Source organism: Tachypleus tridentatus, chromosome 9 (assembly GCF_004210375.1).
Source record: "Tachypleus tridentatus isolate NWPU-2018 chromosome 9, ASM421037v1, whole genome shotgun sequence".
Lineage (NCBI taxonomy): Eukaryota > Metazoa > Arthropoda > Merostomata > Xiphosura > Limulidae > Tachypleus > Tachypleus tridentatus.
In genome coordinates, this window is record NC_134833.1 from 7,539,314 (window position 1) to 7,565,861 (window position 26,548).

Consider the following 26,548-nt stretch of genomic DNA (forward strand, 5'->3'; position numbering starts at 1 on the left):
AAAATTCTCATATCTGTTCAGAGCAACAACATGGTTGTTTTGGCAAATTATTACTTTCTCTTTCAAACTATTTACAAATGACTGTTAGATTTATGTACACATGAACTACTTTTGCTGTTGGCAGTAAACACTCAGTTAAAAGAAGTAGGTGGACTAGACCAGAGGTATACAAAACTGTAGTAGCTTGCCTCTCTCCCAGATTCAAGTTTCTAATTCATTAACCACTTCATGTATTATACAGTAGACATAATAAAAACTGAGTAACAAGACAATATAGAAGGTGCTATGCAACAAAAATTGAAATTTAGTATTATTCTTTCTTAATGTTTCATTTTAAATTAAGAAATTAAAACATATATAACATTAAAATTTCAATTATAAACTGTGTTTTGATGTCAATTTTATTGACATGTTAATAGTAAAGTTATTCAATAACATTTTAAATGTAACATTCTAAAAGTCATGACATGCACTCTAACCTTCCTGCAGTGAAAGGATCAACTTAAAATAAGGGGTAATTAACAACTCACCAGAACAACATTAACAGGTAATTAAACTCACCAGTGCAGAATCAACTCTCAAAAAAGGCTTGGTCAATTTGACCAACCACGTGACCTCTTTGTACTTGTTTAAAATTTTATAGTTTTAATATCACTAACTTTTAATATTATACATACATCTTAAGATTTTGCAGAATTGCAGTAAGCACTATAAATCTTTCAGATATAAAAAATCATATTTTAGTGAAGTATTTTTAATGAACTAAAAAAGATTTGTCCATGAATATACTGTTTTTTTTTGCCTAGTCCATGTGCAAAGTGATTTTCATGTTAAGATTACAAATTCTTTTATCTTGATTATTTCAAATATCATTTGTGTAGTCTCTAAAACCTCCTAAATACATTTCAAATGTTTGTTTTCAGTAAAACTTTATATTTTATCTGATATTTTCCCTACTCTAACTTTATACAAGATTGGTCAATTTTACCCACCTCGTAACCACCAAAAAAACTAATAATCTAAATAACCCTTTATCTTTCTAGAATGATTTCAAATTGTAACATGAAACTACATTTGTTTATCCCAAGTATCTTTAAACCTGTAACATTATAAATATATGTATTCTTAAATGTTATTGTTTTATTGCCTTTTGATTGCTCTTTGAAGCACACTTAACTACTGTTCATGTCACTATATGTTGTAAATTACTTGGAAATACATTACGCTATTGAATTACATGAACCACAACCTACTCTGAGTTGCTTGCATACATGCCTTGTGAAACATGTTTTTAAATTATTTTACCTAATCTAACCTTAACTAGCCTAAAAGAGATTGTTATTTTTACATTTTCATTTACAGTTATGTTACATTAACATTCATTTAATTCTTACAACAAACAAAAGTAATCTGATTAAATTTTGAATGTAAGTCATTAAAACCTCATGAGATGCACAGTATAGAATGTCCATTGCAATAGGGTTAATAGGTAATTATAAACTCAGTGCAAATTTGTGATAATTATGAAGCATCATTTGCTTTTGCATGTGATAATTCTATGTCCTTTGGCACATTATTTAATTAATTTTAAAATTTAGTGCAATAGTGCTGTTAGTATAAAAATTAAAATTGTCATCAACAGTCAATGAGAAAGACGATTCAGGTATCTTACTGTTTTTCTACTTTTTATTATTACTATAAAAATACCTAAGATGTAAAATTTGGAAGCTTTTTAGATTAGATAAGGTAAAATAAAGAATAATTTTTAATGAGGCATGTTCAGAGACGATTATAAAATTTGATAATGTAATGAGGGCTGGAGATTTCCCATGCAATTTACAACTTTAGTGACAAGAATATTAGTTAGATATAGTTCAGATGATAATAAAACAGTAAAATCTAAGTATAAAGAAATGTATAATATTACAGATTAAAAGCTATTTAGGATAAACAAGTGGTTTCACATCACAATTTGAATAAATCCTAGAAAGAAAAAAATGAATAATTTAAGAGTTATTTCATTTTTTTTTTTCTGATGGTTACAAGGTCAGTATAACTGACTTTGTATAGTTATGATAGAGAAAATAACAAATAAAATACAAAGTTTTATGGAAAAGTTTCAAATTTATTTAGGAGATTTTTGAAATTACACAAATGAAATTTGAGATTTTTGAAATGAAGTATTTATTTTAACATGAAAATCACTTTACACAAGACTATTAATAATAATAATAAAAATCCATAAATTCATGACCACCCACTGGTAAAACTTATTTAAAAAATGACTGTTTACAAAAAACTTGTTATGCCTGATTAAAGCCTGACCACTTCTGTGAAGATATGCATACTGTATTAAAAGTTATAGTTCACAAACTATAATGAGAAAAAAAACGGTTATGAAATCGGTTGATTCTATGAATCATGTGGCAAAAGAGTTTAGCTTAGTTCTGCTTTTGAGACAGATATTCATAAGATGTACACTGATATACCATATAAATCATTTTCACAACAAAAATAATCCATCTAGTTTAGCACTATAAAGACATGAAAAACTATGTGAATACAAACCCTAAGCAATGTAAGATGTACTTTCTGTGTCCCTTTCTGTAAAATTTGACTAAGTTGCCATCTATGAACTTGACCAGGAAAATTCACACTTTCCACTTCAAATTCTCTACAATGGATAAAAAAAAAAGTAACAATTATACCATGAATTATTTGTTTCAATCAAACATCTGTTAATACTAAATAAAATACAGTGAAGAAACTCAAATAATATCTAGAAACAAAGTAAAACTTCACTATTAAGTTTGAGCTCTTAATTTTTTTCCTGAGATTTTTAGAATAGCAATGGATATTTATATATATCCAGACAATCTAATTCTAATAGATATTTATATATATCCAGACAGTCTAATTCTAATAGATATTTATACATATCCAGACAGTCTAATTCTAATAGATATTTATATATATCCAGACAGTCTAATTCTAATAGATATTTATACATATCCAGACAGTCTAATTCTAATAGATATTTATACATATCCAGACAGTCTAATTCTAATAGATATTTATATATATCCAGACAATCTAATTCTAATAGATATTTATATATATCCAGACAGTCTAATTCTAATAGATATTTATATATATCCAGACAGTCTAATTCTAATAGATATTTATATATATCCAGACAGTCTAATTCTAATAGATATTTATATATATCCAGACAGTCTAATTCTAATAGATATTTATACATATCCAGACAGTCTAATTCTAATAGATATTTATACATATCCAGACAGTCTAATTCTAATAGATATTTATATATATCCAGACAATCTAATTCTAATAGATATTTATATATATCCAGACAGTCTAATTCTAATAGATATTTATATATATCCAGACAGTCTAATTCTAATAGATATTTATACATATCCAGACAGTCTAATTCTAATAGATATTTATATATATCCAGACAATCTAATTCTAATAGATATTTATATATATCCAGACAGTCTAATTCTAATAGATATTTATATATATCCAGACAGTCTAATTCTAATAGATATTTATATATATCCAGACAGTCTAATTCTAATAGATATTTATACATATCCAGACAGTCTAATTCTAATAGATATTTATACATATCCAGACAGTCTAATTCTAATAGATATTTATACATATCCAGACAGTCTAATTCTAATAGATATTTATACATATCCAGACAGTCTAATTCTAATAGATATTTATATATATCCAGACACTCTAATTCTAATAGATATTTATATATATCCAGACAGTCTAATTCTAATAGATATTTATATATATCCAGACAGTCTAATTCTAATAGATATTTATATATATCCAGACAGTCTAATTCTAATAGATATTTATATATATCCAGACAGTCTAATTCTAATAGATATTTATATATATCCAGACAGTCTAATTCTAATAGATATTTATATATATCCAGACAATCTAATTCTAATAGATATTTATATATATCCAGACAATCTAATTCTAATAGATATTTATATATATCCAGACAGTCTAATTCTAATAGATATTTATATATATCCAGACAGTCTAATTCTAACAGATATTTATATATATCCAGACAGTCTAATTCTAATAGATATTTATATATATCCAGACAGTCTAATTCTAATAGATATTTTATATATCCAGACGGTCTAATTCTAATAGATATTTATATATATCCAGACAGTCTAATTCTAATAGATATTTATATATATCCAGACAGTCTAATTCTAATAGATATTTATATATATCCAGACAGTCTAATTCTAATAGATATTTATATATATCCAGACAATCTAATTCTAATAGATATTTATATATGTCCAGACGGTCTAATTCTAATAGATATTTATATATATCCAACAGTCTAATTCTAATAGATATTTATATATATCCAGACAATCTAATTCTAATAGATATTTATACATATCCAGACAGTCTAATTCTAATAGATATTTATACATATCCAGACAATCTAATTCTAATAGATATTTATATATATCCAGACAGTCTAATTCTCGATGAAACTTTGTAGAATGGATGACAACTGTAGAGGACAACATTTTGAAAGTCTTCCACTGTTCATCTTCAGGCAGTGGAGACACAAGTGTAGAGGACAACGTTTTGAAAGTCTTCCACCTTTCGTCTTCAGGTCAAAGCAAAAGACTTTTGAAATGTCATTCCCTACACTTGTCTCCACAACAGGCAGTTGTCATCCATTCTACAAAGTTTCATCATGAATACTCTGCTTAAACAATCTATCAAAGAATCTAGTTCTCTTGATGATAAAAAGTTAAAATGGTAGTTGTTTATCTATAACCATGAGTACCGTCTGCAACAGTAAAACTTGTTAATTTTTAAATGACCAACACTGGTATGGTTCAAAATGTGATGTGTGTGTAGTATGACCAACACTGGTATGGTTCAAAATGTGATGTGTGTGTGTGTAGTATGACCAATATTGGTATGGTTCAAAATGTGATATGTGTGTAGTATGACCAACATTGGTATGGTTCAAAATGTGATGTGTGTGTAGTATGATCAACATTGGTATGGTTCAAAAATGTGATGTGTGTGAAGTATGACCAGCATTGGTATGGTTCAAAATGTGGTGTGTGAAGTATGACCAGCATTGGTATGGTTCAAAATGTGGTGTGTGAAGTATGACCAGCATTGGTATGGTTCAAAAATGTGATGTGTGTGTAGTATGATCAACATTGGTATGGTTTAAAATGTGATGTGTGTGAAGTATGACCAACATTGGTATGGTTCAAAATGTGATGTGTGTGTAGTATGACCAACATTGGTATGGTTCAAAATGTGATGTGTGTGTAGTATGACCAACATTGGTATGGTTCAAAATGTAATGTGTGTGTAGTATGACCAACACTGGTATGGTTCAAAATGTGATGTGTGTGTGTGTGTAGTATGACCAACATCGGTATGGTTCAAAATGTGATGTGTGTGTAGTATGACCAACATTGGTATGGTTCAAAATGTGATGTGTGTGTAGTATGATCAACATTGGTATGGTTCAAAATGTGATGTGTGTGTAGTATGACCAACATTGATATGGTTCAAAAATGTGATGTGTGTGAAGTATGACCAACATTGATATGGTTCAAAATGTGATGTGTGTGTAGTATGACCAGCATTGGTATGGTTCAAAATGTGGTGTGTGAAGTATGACCAGCATTGGTACGGTTCAAAAATGTGATGTGTGTGTAGTATGACCAAAATTGGTATGGTTCAAAATGTGATGTGTGTAGTATGACCAACATTGGTATGGTTCAAAATGTGATATGTGTGTAGTATGACCAACATTGGTATGGTTCAAAATGTGATGTGTGTGTAGTATGATCAACATTGGTATGGTTCAAAATGTGATGTGTGTGTAGTATGACCAGCATTGGTATGGCACAAAATGTGATGTGTGTGTAGTACGATCAACATTGGTATGGTTCAAAAATGTGATGTGTGTGTAGTATGATCAACATTGGTATGGTTAAAAATGTGATGTGTGTGTGTAGTATGACCAGCATTGGTATGGTTCAAAATGTGATGCGTGTGTAGTATGACCAACATTGGTATGGTTCAAAATGTGATGTGTGTGTGTAGTATGACCAGCATTGGTATGGTTTAAAATGTGATGTGTGTGTGTAGTATGACCAGCATTGGTATGGTTCAAAATGTGATGCGTGTGTAGTATGACCAACACTGGTATGGTTCAAAATGTGATGTGTGTGTAGTATGACCAACATTGGTATGGTTCAAAATGTGATGTGTGTGTAGTATGACCAACATTGGTATGGTTTAAAATGTGATGTGTGTGTAGTATGACCAGTATTGGTATGGTTCAAAATGTGATGTGTGTGTAGTATGACCAACATTGGTATGGTTCAAAATGTGATGTGTGTGTAGTATGACCAACATTGGTATGGTTCAAAATGTGATGTGTGTGAAGTTATTGTTTTGTACTACTATTTCTCAAGTTTAAAAACTTCTTAAAAGCACAAATAGTTTGACAATTAGTGAAAAAGAAAACTATATTAACAACTTAAACTAGTTAAAGGAACTAAGAATATTTGTGAAGGTAACACACTTACCCTTCTGCACGAATGCTACAAAGCTGTTTCTCATTTAACCTACGAGGTTCGCCCTTAATGTTGACCGCCACAGCTTCAATCTCATCAAATGATGGTGTTAAAAACAAATCTCGAAGATTCAGTGGCTTCGGCTTTACATTCACAAGAAACGTGAGTGAAACAAACATAAGGTTTTAATTGTTGTAAATAAAAATGACTTTTATGGAAGTTCAACTGACAGTTGTAAATATACTGAAAAAATAATATATTTTCCTGATACAAACTACTGTGAAACAACAATACATCAAGCACCATTAGTGTATAAAACGGTTATTATGACAATCTATCCAAGTGTAGTTTCATGTAGTTTCTCATACTTTGCTAGGGATTCAACTATAAGTTAACAAAAACTACAATTGGACATTAATTATCTGGTTTTGTTACAACATTGAAAAACTTGCTGATTTACGAGATAATTTACAAAACCAACTGAATTTTTCAAAGTTTACATACTAGTTATCTATTTTCTTAAGATATAACAGGAAAATACCTTCCCACCTTCCTTTAAGTGCATTCAGTTTTTTAACATACATGTTAATAAATAACAGGACAATGTCTTCCTGCTTCTGGTGAGTTAGTTAAGTTTTTAACATATAAAGATAAGATATAAAAGGACAATACCCTCTAAGGGAGTTTAGTTTTAACAAATAATGTTAAGATACAGCAGAATGACATCTCCAACCTTCCTTTACATAAGTTCAACATTTTTATTGTACTTGTTCAGAAAATGTTAGTAGCTTTCTAACATATTAAACTGTTAAAGTAAATTTCAGAAAAAAAAGACAAAATATAAAAAAAATAGTCTTCATATTATAAAAAAACAATTTAGTGTAACCAGCATAATCAAAGATAATTATAAATTACCAAACTTAAAACCCATAATATACAGGTCTCTAAACACCAAGTAGGACATGTCTCCACACCAAAGAAGATGGCTAAGCTTAAAATAGTGCTACCCATATTTCAGGACTGTATTTTGCAAACATATACAAACAAGTTTTGCGCACTTTACCAAGAAAACATTGTTATCATTACAACAGTGAAATGCTTGGTTGAAGACACAACTTGGGTGTGTAAAATATCAACCACTAAATAACAAAGGATTTCTTTTTGTTGTCTTGTAAAATTATTTAAGGAGTTCCCAAGTTAATACTACAATAACTATCCCACAGATACTTAGCTTAGTGTTTTTTTTCTAGTCCAAAAAATAGGGTAAGTCCATTCAAAGAGGTGGTATGAATAACTGTACAAATTTGTTTGAGCTGTTATACATGTTACTTATAACAGGAAGTGAAGCCAACTTGTAAATTAGTGTTGGTAAACTGGATCTACCACACACAGCTTATAAGACTTTTAATATAGTTTACAAGTTGTTTTACTTAGAACTACTGACTACAATTTAGCTATAAAAATATAAGATATAGTTTATTTTCACAATTTCCTGAAACACTGAACAAAGTTGCTGTATGAGAGAAACAGATGTATAAAGGTCAGTTAATTTTGTACAATAGAAAGTAATACGTATATATATCTACTGTTTACATCTACAGTTTTCTCATTCCATACAAACACCTTTTAATAATAAAGTAGTAAAGGTATGGAAGTTACCTTGCGTGTTAGAGAATCACCACCAGATGTCAGTACTGCTAATGGAGGTGGGAGAACAATGGGGAATGTCCGCCAATGAAATAACACCTTTTCAGCCACCTTGTAAAAGAATAAATTATTGTTTAGCATTAGAAAAATATAAAAGTTAAAAAGGAGGTCAAAACCAAGTGAATTTCAACCTTTTCAGACAAGGTGTGAGAGGATTTCATTAACATTAGTCAGTAGGAATGTTCAACCAAGATGCATGAAATGCACCAAGCAGCAAACAGTTCATTTTAGAAAAATGGGAATAATCTGATTTAGTATTTCTATCACTTATGTTGTGAAATTTCCAAAAATTTTGTTCTGAAACACTTTTGGGAAAGCAAAGTACTTTCTTTATGATGAGAAAGTTATATATATAGTCAAAGTACTTTCTTTATGATGACAAAGTTATATATATATATATATATATGATATTATGATGAGAAAGGTATATATATAGTCAAAGTACTTTATGATGACAAAGTTATATATATATATATATATATATATGATATTATGATGAGAAAGTTATATATATATATATATAGTCAATTTCAAATTCATCATCATTCACACATTTCTTTTGAAACTTTAATTCTGTCCAATTTCAGCTACAGATTATAAAAATACCACATAGGATAAAAAATATTTACTGGTAACCTAAAAACCTGATCTTCTCAAATGGTGTCTGTTTGTTAACAACATTCTTAACAATAGTATTGTTGGTCAAAATCAGTTCATGTCTGTTGAAAAAAAAAACTTTGTTTTCAGTAAATTTATTTATGTGCAATGTTCAAATATGATAAACTTAACAATAATATTCAATAAGAATTTGAGTCACTAATGTGTTGTATGTCGCTATACGATGTCTTGTCCAAGAGGAAAATATAATCCAACAAATAAAAATTTTCCAGGAATCAACACACAGTTTCCCATATCTGTGGTTTGTTCCCAAGTCTTCTAAACTTTACAATAAATCAATCTGCTCTTCTCTGTAGAAACTAAATTTAATCACTCTGTCTTAAAACCAGAAATTATTTCCCTACCAATGTATTCAACGGAACACGAACAGTATATAACTGTTTCTATCCAATGGTAGTTAAGTATATCCTACAACTATTTTCAAAGCTGCATCATCCAACCCCCTAATGATCTTGTGATATGGGACATGAACAAAACTTGTAATAATGGCTTCAGGCAGACAAGAAAAATGAGGAGAGAAACTAAGTTAACTGTACTTTCAAGAAATGATGATTTCTTATTGCAATGTTTACAGTTAAATCTACCCTAAACTTAACATAAGTCCAAGTTAAACATTTATTTCCTATTTCTTGCTATATTACACTATCAAGTTTTACAAAATTCCATTTGAACAATATAAAAACTATTTAAGTTTTAAAATTTGATACATAGATGTCTAATCATCAAGGTGGTAATCATACGCCTGTGGTAGTTCTTGCATTACTTGTTGTATTTTATGAACAACTTCGGGAACATCCGTTGACAATCCTTCATAGTTGATATTAAAATGTAGTGGCTCTTTCTGTAACAAATTCAAAAATAAATTTGAACAGTACAATACACATTAAAATCAACCACTTTAACTACCAGTTAATAATTTATACATTGTTCTGTTTAACTGAAGCAGAACTAATTATTTGAAGACACACACAAAAAAACCTTCACCATTATACTGCTGCGTGTATACCAACTTATCTGAGACAAATCTTCAATATCACACTGCTGCTGCGTGTATACTAACTGGTACAACACAAATCTCGATCACACTACTGCGCGTGCATACTAACTGATGCCGCGACAAATCTTCAATATTATGCTGCTACATGTGTATACTAACTGATACAGAGACATATCTTCAGTGTCGCACTGCTGCGCGTATGCTATGCTAACTGATCGCGACATCACACTGCTGCGCGTTTTATACTAACTGATACAACACAGATCTCGTCACACTGCTGCGGTGCGTACTAACTGATTACAAGACAGATCTTCAATATTATGCTGCTACGTTGTTGTACTAGCTGATTACAAGGACATATCTTCAGTATTATGCTGCTTTCGTTGTATACTAACTGATTACAAGGACATATCTTCAATATTATGCTGTTACGTATGTGTATACTAACTGATACAAGACATATCTTCAATATTATGCTGTTACGTGTGTATGCTAACTGATGAGAGACAAATCTTCAATATTATGCTGTTACGTGTATATACTAACTGATACAAGACAAATCTTCAATATTATGCTTTCGTTGTATACTAACTGATACAAAGACAAGGCCTTCAATATTATGCTGTTACGTATTATTGTACTAGCTGATGCAAGACATATCTTCAATATTATGCTGCTTCGTTGTATACTAACTGATTACAAGGACATATCTTCAATATTATGCTGCTCGTTATATCCTAACTGATACAAGGACAAGATCTTCAATATTATGCTGCTTTCGTTGTATACTAGCTGATACAAAACAGATCTTCAATATTATGCTGCTATGCGTTATTATACTAACTGATACAAGACATATCTTCAGTATTATGCTGTTACGTATTGTATACTGGCTGATTACAAGACATATCTTCAATATTATGCTGTTACATGTGACGTACTAACTGATTACAAGACAGATCTTCAGTATTATGCCTTTCGTTATACTAACTGATACAAAACAAATCTTCAATATTATGCTTTGCGTTGTATACTAACTGATACAAAACATATCTTCAATATTATGCTGCTACGTATTGTATGCTAACTGATTACAAAACAGATCTTCAGTATTATGCTGCTCGTGTATGCTAACTGATTACAAGACAGATCTTCAATATTATGCTGTTGCTTGTGTACTAACTGATTACAAGACATATCTTCAATATTATACTGCTACGTGTGTATGCTAACTGATACAAAACAAATCTTCAATATTATGCTGCTTTCGTGTATGCTAACTGATTACAAGACAGATCTTCAATATTATGCTGTTGCTTGTGTACTAGCTGATACAAGACATATCTTCAATATTATGCTGCTTGCGTTGTTGTACTAACTGATACAAGACAAATCTTCAATATTATGCTGCTGCGTTCGTGTATGCTAACTGATACAAGACATATCTTCAATATTATGCTGCTGCGTGTATACTAACTGATTACAAAACAAATCTTCAAGTATTATGCTGCTGCGTTGTATGCTAACTGATACAAGACAAGATCTTCAATATTATGCTGTTGCTTGTGTGCTAACTGATTACAAGACATATCTTCAATATTATGCTGCTTTCGTTATTGTACTAACTGATTACAAGACAAATCTTCAATATTATGCTGCTGCGTTTTGTGCTAACTGATTACAAGACATATCTTCAATATTATGCTGCTTTCGTTATACTAACTGATACAAAACAAATCTTCAATATTATGCTGCTCGTGTATGCTAACTGATACAAGACATATCTTCAATATTATGCTGCTACGTGTGTATGCTAACTGATTACAAGACATATCTTCAATATTATGCTGCTTTCGTTGTATACTAGCTGATACAAGACATATCTTCAATGTTATGCTGCTTTCGTTGTATACTAACTGATACAAAACAAATCTTCAATATTATGCTGCTTTCACGTGTATACTAACTGATACAAGACAAATCTTCAATATTATGCTGTTACGTGTGTGTACTAACTGATACAAGACATATCTTCAATATTATGCTGCTACGTGTATACTAACTGATACAAGACATATCTTCAATATTATGCTGTTACGTATGACATGCTAACTGATACAAGACAAATCTTCAATATTATGCTGTTACGTATGTGTACTAACTGATTACAAAACAAATCTTCAATATTATGCTTTTCGTTGTGTACTAACTGATTACAAGACATATCTTCAATATTATGCTGCTACGTGTATACTAACTGATACAAGACAAATCTTCAATATTATACTGTTGCTTGTGTTCTAACTGATACAAGACATATCTTCAATATTATGCTTTACGTTGTTGTACTAACTGATTACAAGACAAATCTTCAATATTATACTGCTTTCGTTGTTATACTAACTGATACAAGACATATCTTCAATATTATACTGCTACGTATGTGTATACTAACTGATACAAAACAAATCTTCAATATTATACTGCTTCGTGTATACTAACTGATACAAGACAAATCTTCAATATTATGCTGTTGCTTGTGTGCTAACTGATACAAGACATATCTTCAATATTATGCTGCTGCGTGTTGTACTAACTGATACAAGACAAATCTTCAATATTATACTGCTGCGTTGTGTACTAACTGATACAAGACATATCTTCAATATTATGCTGCTTCGTGTATACTAACTGATACAAGACATATCTTCAATATTATACTGCTACGTTGTATACTAACTGATACAAAACAAATCTTCAATATTATGCTGCTGCGCGTGTATACTAACTGATACAAGACAAATCTTCAATATTATACTGTTGCTTGTGTACTAACTGATACAAGACATATCTTCAATATTATGCTGCTTTCGTTGTTGTACTAACTGATACAAGACAAATCTTCAATATTATGCTGCTACGTGTATACTAACTGATACAAGACATATCTTCAATATTATGCTGCTGCTGCGTGTGTACTAACTGATACAAAACAAATCTTCAATATTATACTGCTTTCGTTGTATACTAACTGATTACAAGACATATCTTCAGTATTATGCTGCTACATTATTGTATACTGGCTGATACAAGACATATCTTCAATATTATACTGTTACGTATTGTATACTAACTGATGGAGACAAATCTTCAATATTATACTGTTACGTGTGTATACTAACTGATACAAAACAAATCTTCAATATTATGCTGCTTGCGTTGTATACTAACTGATACAAAACAAATCTTCAATATTATGCTGCTACGTATGTGTACTAACTGATTACAAGACAAATCTTCAATATTATACTGCTACGTGTGTACTAACTGATACAAGACATATCTTCAATATTATGCTGCTACGTGTATACTAACTGATACAAAACAGATCTTCAATATTATGCTGCTTTCGTGTATACTAACTGATACAAGACATATCTTCAATATTATACTGCTACGTGTGTATACTAACTGATACAAGACATATCTTCAATATTATGCTGTTACGTATTGTATACTAACTGATAGAGACAAATCTTCAATATTATGCTGTTACGTGTGTATACTAACTGATACAAAACAAATCTTCAATATTATGCTGCTTCGTTATACTAACTGATACAAAACAAATCTTCAATATTATGCTGCTACGTATGTGTATACTAACTGATACAAGACATATCTTCAATATTATGCTGTTACGTATTGTATACTAACTGATGGAGACAAATCTTCAATATTATACTGCTTTCGCGTGTATACTAACTGATACAAGACAAATCTTCAATATTATGCTGCTACGTATTGACATACTAACTGATACAAGACATATCTTCAATATTATGCTGTTACGTGTGTGTACTAACTGATGAGACAAATCTTCAATATTATGCTGTTACGTGTGTATACTAACTGATACAAAACAAATCTTCAATATTATACTGCTTTCGTGTATACTAACTGATACAAAACAAGATCTTCAATATTATGCTGCTTTCGTTGTATGCTAACTGATACAAAACAAATCTTCAATATTATGCTGCTACATGTTGTACTAACTGATACAAGACAAATCTTCAATATTATACTGTTGCTTGTGTGCTAACTGATTACAAGACATATCTTCAATATTATGCTGCTACGTTGTTGTGCTAACTGATACAAGACAAATCTTCAATATTATGCTGCTACGTATTGTATACTAACTGATACAAGACATATCTTCAATATTATGCTGCTTACGTGTATACTAACTGATTACAAGACATATCTTCAATATTATACTGCTACGTATTGTATACTAACTGATACAGGACATATCTTCAATATTATGCTGCTATGTGTATGCTAACTGATACAAAACAAATCTCAATATTATGCTGCTGCGTGTGTACTAACTGATTACAAGACATATCTTCAATATTATGCTGCTGTATGTGTATACTAACTGATTACAAGACATATCTTCAATATTATACTGCTGCGTTGTTGACGCTAACTGATACAAAACAAATCTTCAGTATTATACTGCTGCGTTGTTGTACTGGCTGATACAAAACAGATCTTCAATATTATGCTGCTTGCGTTGTATGCTAACTGATACAAAACAAATCTTCAGTATTATGCTGCTACGTTGTATACTAGCTGATACAAGACAAATCTTCAATATTATGCTGTTGCTTGTGTACTAGCTGATACAAGACATATCTTCAATATTATACTGCTGCGTTGTTGTGCTAACTGATACAAGACAGATCTTCAATATTATGCTGCTACGTATTGTATACTAACTGATACAAGACATATCTTCCAATATTATGCTGCTGCGTTGTGTACTAACTGATACAAAACAAATCTTCAATATTATGCTGCTTTCGTTATTATACTAACTGATTACAAGAACAGATCTTCAATATTATGCTGCTGCATATTACTAGCTGATTACAAGACAGATCTTCAATATTATACTGCTACGTATTGTATGCTAACTGATTACAAGACAGATCTTCAGTATTATGCTGCTACGTATTGTATGCTAACTGATTACAAGACATATCTTCAATATTATGATGCTTCGTGTATGCTAACTGATACAAGACAGATCTTCAATATTATGCTGCTGCGTGTATACTAACTGATTACAAGACATATCTTCAATATTATGCTGCTACGTGTGTATACTAACTGATGGAGACAAATCTTCAATATTATGCTGTTACGTGTGTATACTAACTGATACAAGACAAATCTTCAATATTATGCTGTTACGTGTGTATACTAACTGATACAAAACAAATCTTCAATATTATGCTGCTACGCGTTGTATGCTAACTGATACAAGACATATCTTCAATATTATGCTGCTACATGTGTACTAACTGATTACAAGACAAATCTTCAATATTATGCTGCTACATGTGTACTAACTGATACAAGACAAATCTTCAATATTATACTGTTGCTTGTGTACTAACTGATACAAGACATATCTTCAATATTATGCTGCTTTCGTTGTGTACTAACTGATACAAGACGTATCTTCAATATTATGCTGCTTTCGTTGTGTATACTAACTGATACAAGACATATCTTCAATATTATGCTGCTGCGTGTGTATGCTAACTGATACAGGACATATCTTCAATATTATGCTGCTGTATGTGTATACTAACTGATACAAAACAAATCTCCAATATTATACTTTCGTTGTTGTACTAACTGATACAAGACATATCTTCAATATTATGCTGCTACGTATTGTATGCTAACTGATACAAGACATATCTTCAATATTATACTGCTTCGTTGTGTACTAACTGATACAAAACAAATCTTCAATATTATACTGCTACGTGTATACTAACTGATACAAGACATATCTTCAATATTATACTGTTACTTGTGTACTAACTGATACAAGACATATCTTCAATATTATACTGCTACGTGTGTACTAAGTGATACAAAACAAATCTTCAATATTATACTGCTACGTGTGTACTAACTGATACAAAACAAATCATCAATATTATACTGCTACGTGTATACTAACTGATATAGAATTATGTTTTATTAACAAATATTTCATAGAATGCAAGATACAAGTTTCTTTGCTCAACAAGTGGAAATTGTGTTTATAAAGCAATTCCAGCATGCTGATGTCCACAAGACAAGGCAAGATTTTCTATATAACCTTTTGAACTTCACCTTAGGTCCAAGAACATCATAATTTGAATATTAGTCACAGTTCTTCTGTTACAAATAATATAAGAAGTCATTGAATTTTCATTGATTACTTACTGTTCATAAGATAGGACACAGAAGAGAAACCTACAAAATACAACTATCCAATTAACTCTATTACATTGGACAGTTTTATTTTGTATGTTTCTCTTTTGTGTCCTATCTACCTTGACTGATTCAAATTATGCTGAAACAAAGGTGGAAGTGGATGTGGATACTGCATAAATTAATATTCCTGAAGACAATGGAGTTTATCTCATAGGTCTGTTTGGTGTTCACAGAGATTACTACCTTACTCTGCCTACCTCTTTCACTTGAAATTACTAGTCAATGGACAAACACTGTTAATTATTAAACACTGTGTAGAAAGATTATTGTATAACTATTGTTATTTGTGTAACCAAGACAAAATGTACAGAAACACATTGAGACAAAGTTTAGAAATGGCTTGAACGGGTTGCAAATATAACTTTAACTACTACTGGGTTAAAGTTAGTTTTCTTTGTTGCATATTTAAGCACCTCTAAACTTTGTATGTTATTATAGAGTGTATTAACACACACATATCACCAAAATGGTCTATAAGTATCCTAATTTACATAGTTTTATAACCGTATTCTTGCCAAAGTCACTTAGATATGTTTAACCTTTTCACAACAGTTAAGTGTTCAAAAGCCATGTCATCTTGTTTGTTAACATGCATTAAAAATTTGATTGAACTAGTATTTTATGAACTTGTGTCAATAAGCTGGGAATCAAATTGTAGATTGTAATTCAAGTTTTGTATTACATACAAGTTAGTTTCTTAATTTAAAACTAAATATTAAAAGAACACAACTAAATATATAGTGTGAGTAATGTGGTATACTGAATGCAGCACTGTTTAAAATCAGATTTTGTAATGTCAAAATACTTTTATAGTTTCATACAAATCAGAAACTCAAATAACTAATAATATTAACAAGCTAGAATATAAAATGAGAACCTCATACCTTTTTATTCTCCTAAAATAAGGCTTATTTACTGAATAAAACATGTTAGACCCACTAAACTCTTTTCATTTTTTTTGAAATGGTTCCTTGTACACACTTTCTACAGTGTATGACATGTGAATAACCAATTAACAGCTTAGAAAGTCCACAGTGGTATTTCCCTGTCATTTTAACCTTTGAAAAGGCTTCCATGTTCTTTCAATCCATATTTTCAAAGAGATAGGTTGAGTCTTTAGTCTGCTCAAAGTTTTGTATTTTATAAAATCTAAAAAAATCTCAAATACTAAACTTAATAAATTATAGTAGAATTCTAGTTATTTATGATGCTTTGGTTATTCAACTCTATAAATAAAACTTAAAATAAATTTGGTTTAATATCCTCCACATGTGAAACTTTCAAAAACTTAGCAACCTATATCCAGCAACAACCAAATTCAAAGGTTGTAGCAAGAAGAGATGATTGTTTGATTTACTATTCTATATCTTATGAAGAATAAGCTTACTTTATTTCCAATTAGTAATCTATGTACATACCTATGTATAATATTTTAAATATGATTCTATATTACAAACTACTAGTCCACTAAAACACAGCCAAGACTAAAGATCAGTTTTATATTATTGGATACATAACATAAACTCACATGTACAGCATCAATACAAGTTATGTAATGTTACGTAGGCATGACTGGAAGGCCAATATAATAAAAATAATAAATATATATACACTGCTGGCCAAAATCTTGAGGCCAATGAACATAAAGAAAAAATATGCATTTTGAGTCGTTAGACTTAACCACTTATTCGAGTAGAGCTTCGGAAGATGAAAATAAGAAAAGGGAAAATAAAAATAAAAAACCTTTTTACCATTTAATAGGGAAAATGTGAACACTATGAAACTAGCCTAAATACTAGCTGGTCAAAAGTTTAAGACCATACAAAAGGAAGTCCTAAACAGGGTAGGAAATGCCCAACAAGAGGTCTCAGTATAGAGTTGCACGGTCGTCATTGCGAATAACTTCAAACATTAGCTTTGGCATGGTTGATATAAGCATTTGCAGAAGGCTGGCTGGAATGTCATTCCAAGTGGTGAAGATGGCTTCATGAAGATCATGCACTGTTTGGAATTGGCGTCCATTTCTATAGACTTTCCTTGCCATCCACCCCAAAATTTTCAATCGGGTTCAGTTTGGGAACACGCTGGATGGTCCAAAAGAATCATGTTATTAGCCAAGAAAAGGTCCTTTGTCCTGCTGGCATTGTGGATTGCAGTGTTGTCCTGCTGAAAGATCAATCATTTCCACACAAGTGAGGGCCTTCAGTCAATAAGGATGTTCTCTCCAACATGCCAATGTAGTCAGCTGCTGTTTCACCCCACTTTATAACCTGAAGCTCCATTGTTCCATGGAAGGAGAAAGCACCCCAGATCATGATGGAACCTCCTCCACTGTATCGTGTAGAAAATGTCTCTGGTGGGATATCCTTATAGTGCCAGTAACGTTAGAAGCCATCTGGACCATTCAGGTTAAATTTTCTCTCATCAGAGAACAAAACCTTTGTCCACTTTTCTCGTCCCATGTTTGGTGCTATTCAGCAAAGTTTACCCAAGCTGTTTCGTGGTGTGGAAGGAGGCGTGGCCTTTGAAGATGTTTATGAAGAAATATTGAGACACAAACATTCAGGCTTCAAAAAAGAGCAGGCACAGTGATTTGTATCCACAAAATGGGAAATTGACATATGAAAGGTGGCCAGTGAAATATTGAGACATCCAAATTCATGGCTTTAAGAAAAATACAGATATTGACCTATTTACACAGAATGAGGAAACAATGCATAAAGTGGTTTATACTGTGTCTATACTGTGACTGGTAATAAGACAATACAGGTTCTCTGTTATGAAGTCCAAATATTAGTCTTAACAAGACCAATAAAAGTTTATTACATACAACTTTATCTTTAGTATTATTCTTTTAATAGAAGTTTCCTGTTAGCATATAAACCTCTAATGATATGTACAATACCAACAATAAATTTCAACCTAGATCTAAAATAATTTATCTACATGCAGCCTAGATTTAATATTTATGTACACAATCCAAATCTAGATTTAGTTATTTCTAGGCTAGTCTACCAAGTTCTACGTTTCAATTAAACTGCAGTATTTTACTGATGTAGAGAAACTGAATGACAAAAAGTTTGCCTTTATCAGGTTGGCTGTTTATTGTTAATACTTATGTATTTGAAGCATAAAAAAAACGTTGGAGATGTACGGACACTTTGGGTGACCAACAGTGGAAGGATGACAACATAAATATTGATGGTACTAAACAAACTAATTTTTGCCCTTGTTATCAAAAGGTAAATATGACAATAAGGACTCTCAAATTGTAAAGTATGAAAACTTGATTGAAATACTTTCACAATGAAAGTTTAAATGGGGGCTGACAGGAGTTTCTGAATGTTCAGTAAATAATTGTCAAGTACATATACGGTTTGTTTACTACACAATCAGCATCATAAAATACACACACGTGGGCATTATTAAATAAGTAAGGTGAGCAGTGACTTGCTCTTGATGCGAACTGAAAATAGCAAATTAATACTAGAATGTATAAAGATGTTTTAAATCTCGTTGTATGATTTATCAACATCTGTTATAATACCTACACCTCTATCCATATTACTGTTTTATATCTGGTAACTTATTTGAACTTTTTCATTTTACTAATCTAAAATCAAGCTTTTTACTTAAGTAAATACCACTAAACCATTTTATAAAACCTGATACACATTCCTTACAGTGAAGCACATTCTACAATAAGATTAGATATCCAATGACATCAATTCTATACATTATTTCCATTAAGGTGCATTAGTAAGTTTTTCACTTTATCACAGCTGAATTATTCTTGTTAGAAGCAGCAGACTACAAATAATGCAATACCTTATTTGATGTGAATTTCTGACCCTTGAATAACAGACAGGTTAAAAAACAAATACTTCCAAATAACAGTCTTACTGAAGTAGAAATCAAAACATGATATTCATGACATGGAGTAGGTAATATACAAATATCAATATTTTCCACTGTCAAAAACACACAAACTGATACATTATTAATTTTATAGAAAAACCAGTGAAATTTCTCACAAACAAACAGCATACCTGAGGTTCTTCATTCTCAGCATACTGAATATCCATTGTTTCATTTAATCATCCTTTATGGGTGCTAGCACTTCACATACACGGGTCACATGTTCTATCTTATTTATATACTGCACGTGTTAATTATCTTTTAAACACCTTCAAGGTGGCATCTCTGGAAAGAAAATGTTTGAAAATCAAAACAAGTCCAGGGATGCATCCTTTTATCACTTCAAATTCTTACACGATATCAATGATAACATAAGAATGGTAAACTCAATTTAGCTATAAGTGAGTAATTAGATTTGAACTTCAGAGTTGCTTTTAACAAGTTGCTTGCTCTGATTGTACATTAATAGTAATATACAAAGATATTTACTTTTAACAAGTAGCTTGCTCTGGTTGTACATTAATAGTAACATAAAGATATTTACTTTTAACAAGTAGCTTGCTCTGGTTGTACATTAATAGTAATATAAAGATATTTACTTTTAACAAGTTGCTTGCTCTGGTTGTACATTAATAGTAACATACAAAGATATTTACTTTTAACAAGTTGCTTGATCTGGTTGTACATTAATAGTAACATACAAAGATACTTACTTTTAACAAGTTGCTTGATCTGGTTGTACATTAATAGTAACATAAAGATATTTACTTTTAACAAGTTGCTTGATCTGGTTGTACATTCATAGTAACATACAAAGATATTTACTTTTAACAAGTAGCTTGCTCTGGTTGTACATTAATAGTAACATAAAGATATTTAATTTTAACAAGTTGCTTGATCTGGTTGTACATTAATAGTAACATACAAAGATATTTACTTTTAACAAGTAGCTTGATCTGGTTGTACATTAATAGTAACATAAAGATATTTACTTTTAACAAGTTGCTTGCTCTGGTTGTACATTAATAGTAACATACAAAGATATTTACTTTTAACAAGTTGCTTGATCTGGTTGTACATTAATAGTAACATACAAAGATATTTACTTTTAACAAGTTGCTTGATCTGGTTGTACATTAATAGTAACATAAAGATATTTACTTTTAACAAGTTGCTTGATCTGGTTGTACATTAATAGTAACATACAAAGATATTTACTTTTAACAAGTTGCTTGATCTGGTTGTACATTAATAGTAACATAAAGATATTTACTTTTAACAAGTTGCTTGATCTGGTTGTACATTAATAGTAACATAAAGATATTTACTTTTAACAAGTAGCTTGCTCTGGTTGTACATTAATAGTAACATAAAGATATTTACTTTTAACAAGTTGCTTGATCTGGTTGTACATTAATAGTAACATAAAGATATTTCTTGAAGTTTACTACTTGTAAAATAAAGACATTTCCATAACTTTCATTTTGTTCTTGGTAATACATATCAAAATAACAGACATACTTTATTATCTATAATAAATCACACTTTGATGCATTTACTAAATGTTGGAAAACAGCCTTAAATGAACTATTGCAAACAACGAGTAGCTAATACTCAAAAAACAGACATGAGCATTATGGTAACTGACAGGAAGAAATTTCTGAAAGAAATGAACTTAAAGGATAAACATGACAGCCAGCAGTAAAACAAATGTTTATCTTCAGAAGACAACCTCACAAGAGCCAGCAGTAAAACAAACATTTATCTTCAGAAGACAACCTTAAAACAGCCAGCAGTAAAACAAATATTTATCTTCAGAAAACAACCTCAACAGCCAGCAGCAAAGCAAACGTTTATCTACAGAAAACAACCTCACGACAGTCAGCAGTAAAACGAACATTTGTCTTCAGAAAACAACCTCATGACAGCCAGCAAAAGAACATACATTCATCTTCAGAAAACAGCCTCACAACAGCCATCAGTAAAACAAATATTTATCTTCAGAAAACAACATGATGACAATCAACAGAAGATTTTAATAAACAAACAATTTATGACTTATCTATTTGGTAAGATCGTGAGATGGTGATACTTTTAAATTCAATTATAAAACACAAGTCTGAAGCTGTCAAGAGTTTGTCATATTTAAATAGATCAGACTTAATGAAATGATGTAAACAGGAAATTTAGTTTAAATACCGAGAAACAAACAAACCACTGGGATGTGTAAATTAATAACGACTTCCTTCTTGTGTTAAAGGTGATGCTCTGAAAATATGGCCTATGCATGGGCAACCAGTATCACCAGTTCTAGCCAATATTTTTATGACATAAGTTGAAACAAAAGCAATTAACACAGAATTACTTTCACCACTATAATGGTACAGATATGTAGATGACACGGTTGTGGGATTCACATCTACAGAACACACACTTAATTTTTTCAATCACATTAAGCTATACATCCCAACATCAACTTCACATGTGAACAAGAAGAAAGCAATCAAATATCATTTCTTAATCTCAAAATTACAAAAACTGATACACAATTTAAAAGAAATCCACCAAAAAAATCACCCATACTGGACTATACATTCCTTGGGACTCAGCACATGAAACAAAACAAAAACTCAATATACTAAGAAATCAAATAAACACAGCCATAAAACTATGTTCATCAGATAAAACTAATGATGAATTAGACAAAATAAAACAATACTTCATCAACATGAATAAGTTTCCTCTATAAACCGTAGAAAACAATATATGCAGACACCCAGACAGAAAGCAAAATCAACCAACAAAAGTAAATATATCTCAAAAATCAAAAAATCATGAAACCATATACTGCTGCATACCATATATTCCCGACATCAGTAGAAAAATAACCAACATTTGGCAAAACTGGTAACAAAGTATGACATTCAGTTAATACCAAAATTATTCAAAAACCAGGCACAAAACTGAAATCTATACTATGTAAAAACTACACTGACAAACACCACATTAACATTATTTATAAAATACAATGTGATAACTGCCACGACTTGTATATTGGAGAAACAAGTAGAAAAATGGAAACTAGATTCAAAGAACATAAAAAGTCACCTTCTGCGTTTTCAAACACTGCAAGTCAAATAAACACAACATAACCATAGAAAACACTCAAATACTAAGTAGAAACAAACATAAACAAATGCAAAGTTGACAAAGCCTTACTTATACAACAACTCAAGCCCAAAATAAACCAATACAAAGGATCACCTTTATACCCATATTAATAAATATAATCAAACATCTAAGTATGCCCTCTACATTCCGACACTCAGTTACACAACCCCTTTCAAACATGTGGTCAGCTTCCGGTCAGTTACCTCTTTCTTTCTTTGTGAACCTGACGATGACCAAAGAAGGTCAAAATGTTATTCTCTCCTCTACGTAAAAAATTTTCTCAACCCAAATGAGCTGTTTTTACATGTATAGATTTGAGATATGATCACTGATAAAAAATTTGGTATTATTTAGTTGTGTTGAAGGAAAGTATATTATATCGTAAGTTTATAAAGATGATTTGTTACCTTGTGTAACGCAGATCAACCTTCATCCAGAATATTCTAAACAGTTTTGTCTGCATACAACAGGAACAAAACTATCCTGAAAAGACACTGACATATTACTAAAATAATACCTTTGTCTGCATACAACAGGAACAAAACTATCCTGAAAAGACACTGACATATTACTAAAATAATACCTTTGTCTGCATACAACAGGAACAAAACTATCCTGAAAAGACACTGACATATTACTAAAATAATACCTTTGTCTGCAAACAACAGGAACAAAACTATCCTGAAAGACACTGACATATTACTAAAATAATACCTTTGTCTGCATACAACAGGAACAAAACTATCCTGAAAAGACACTGACATATTACTAAAATAATACCTTTGTCTGCATACAACAGGAACAAAACTATCCTGAAAAGACACTGACATATTACTAAAATAATACCTTTGTCTGCATACAACAGGAACAAAACTATCCTGAAAAGACACGGACATATTACTAAAATAATACCTTTGTCTGCATACAACAGGAACAAAACTATCCTGAAAAGACACTGACATATTACTAAAATAATACCTTTGTCTGCATACAACAGGAACAAAACTATCCTGAAAAGACACTGACATATTACTAAAATAATGTCATTTCTTGCACAAGAAACCTGGACAATAAAAAACATATTCTTGATTTTCAATTAGTTTTTCTGTAGCGCAGAAAATTTAGAGATGACTACATCTGATAATAAGTTTATGTGGTGTTAGCTCAGACACTGTTAAAATGTATTGGTAATGTGTGTACACAAGCAACTGCATTTACTCTCAGCTAATACTTTGGTTAGCTATTTAGAATGGTAGAGGGATGACATCTAGAGGTTACGAGGTTAACAATTTACTTCAAAATAACAAGGTATCACATGGCTTATATACTACAATACCAAAGTCATCCCATTTACCAATAACATCCTACTCCAAATTATACTTAGAAACCCCTTTGTTTAATAACCATTCCAATCTCAACCTTTAAAATACTCATAAGTTTATATTTTATTGGTACAAACACTTGTATACTAAAATTAGAATGCTTCACAATATTTTTTTAAAGTAGAATCTCCTTCAAATTCAATCCGTTGGTTCTTTGATGTCATAATTCAGCAACTTGTTCCTGGATTTAATGTTTTATCCTATAATGTGGGATACTGTCACAATCTTCATACCGACATATACACCCCCCACATGTACACATGCATATACACACACACCCTAGTGTATATATACATGCCTATGTATACACACATTCCCATAACAACTTCCACAAAACATAAAACTTTTTGGAATGAATCTTTAAAATGTCAAAGTGACCTACTTATTGAACTGGTCATTTTGGACACACAACTCTTACATTAAAATGCACATGAAGCTGGCGACAATAAACTGTGAATGACGTTCTCTTTATAACAATTTATTATGATAATCATAGAAATGGCTAACTAGTTGACTGAAAGCATAAGCATAATAAGTAAATTTACTATCAGTGATTGACAAAAACAACAATATAAGATAGAAATATAACACTGATAGGTTTAACTGTAGACTATATCAGTGTATCAGACTTAAGGACTAGCCTCAGAAATAAATAGGTGGTTCACAGGCTAATCTCCCTCATATGTTACTTGTTATTCTCCAGTTTTCCTTACATCATATAATAACTTTACTTATTTTTACATTCTTTCTCTAGGTTACTGCTTATGTAGATAATGGTATGGGTATGATCTTCATGTATCTCAATCTTCACAGCATCTGTCAGTGTCACAGAAAAGTTTTGTTAAAACATTATTTCTGTAGATGGGGAAGGTTGGATAATTGGACAGAACACTAGCCAGATAGAAATAGTTTATTTGGTGGCTATGAAACACAAAGCTACACAATGTAGTGTACCACCATTAGTATCAAAATTCTGACTTACTACTGAACCACTGAGGGGCAAATGGAATTTAAAAAAAGGGTTTGTTAGAAACTGCCTTCAGTCAAACTAGAAGTCATAAGTACAGTACCTCATGACTCAGTAATAGTCTTTATTTAACTTCGATAACACAAATGAAGGAATGGTCAATAAATTACTTAAAGTATCTGGTTCAGAAAAACATGATGCTATACAAAATGTCATTTGACAAATCAATGACAGGCGTTTTTCATGATAAATGCAAGATAATGCATATCGGATATCATAATTTGAACAAATATAATTCTGATGGAATTAGCCTTCATAGTGTTATAGTGGAAAAGGATTTTGTGTTTAATTGATAACTCTCTTAAGCCATCCATGCAGTGTTGTGTTGTCAGTATAACTCTCGTAAGCCATCCATGCAGTGTTCTGTTGTCAGTGGTATGGTATGATATTAGGTTGTTTTTATAGAAATATTTTATAAGATCTGAAGAGTTTATAACTTCCTTACGTCCATCACTGGTTAAGCCACTACTGAGTACAGTTCCCTACCTTGGCCTTACCTTTGAATTGTTGGAAAACTTTCACAGAGGAGGTACTATGATAGCAAACTGGGATGGGGGAGGGGTTGTCATAAAAGTTAAAATCAACGAAACTATTTTCTCTTGAAAGATGAAAATATAGAACCTGACTGAGAGCAGTTAAAATTACTGAAGTAACTGATAGCTATATT

The 26,548-nt window shown here is 30.9% G+C and overlaps 1 pseudogene across 1 annotated transcript in view; it reads right to left on the minus strand.

Moving 5' to 3' along the window:
- The window catches only part of LOC143224721 (uncharacterized), a 63,375-nt pseudogene extending 39,394 nt beyond the window's left edge, over window positions 1-23,981 (minus strand). Inside the window, exons 1-6 of the transcript XR_013013410.1 lie at window positions 23,880-23,981; window positions 20,433-20,586; window positions 9,799-9,876; window positions 8,310-8,408; window positions 6,663-6,793; window positions 2,569-2,674 (exon numbers count right to left, since the gene is read on the minus strand). The product of XR_013013410.1 is annotated as an uncharacterized LOC143224721 (transcript). The remainder of the gene's footprint in view (window positions 1-2,568; window positions 2,675-6,662; window positions 6,794-8,309; window positions 8,409-9,798; window positions 9,877-20,432; window positions 20,587-23,879) is intronic.
- Window positions 23,982-26,548: the final 2,567 nt, after the last annotated feature.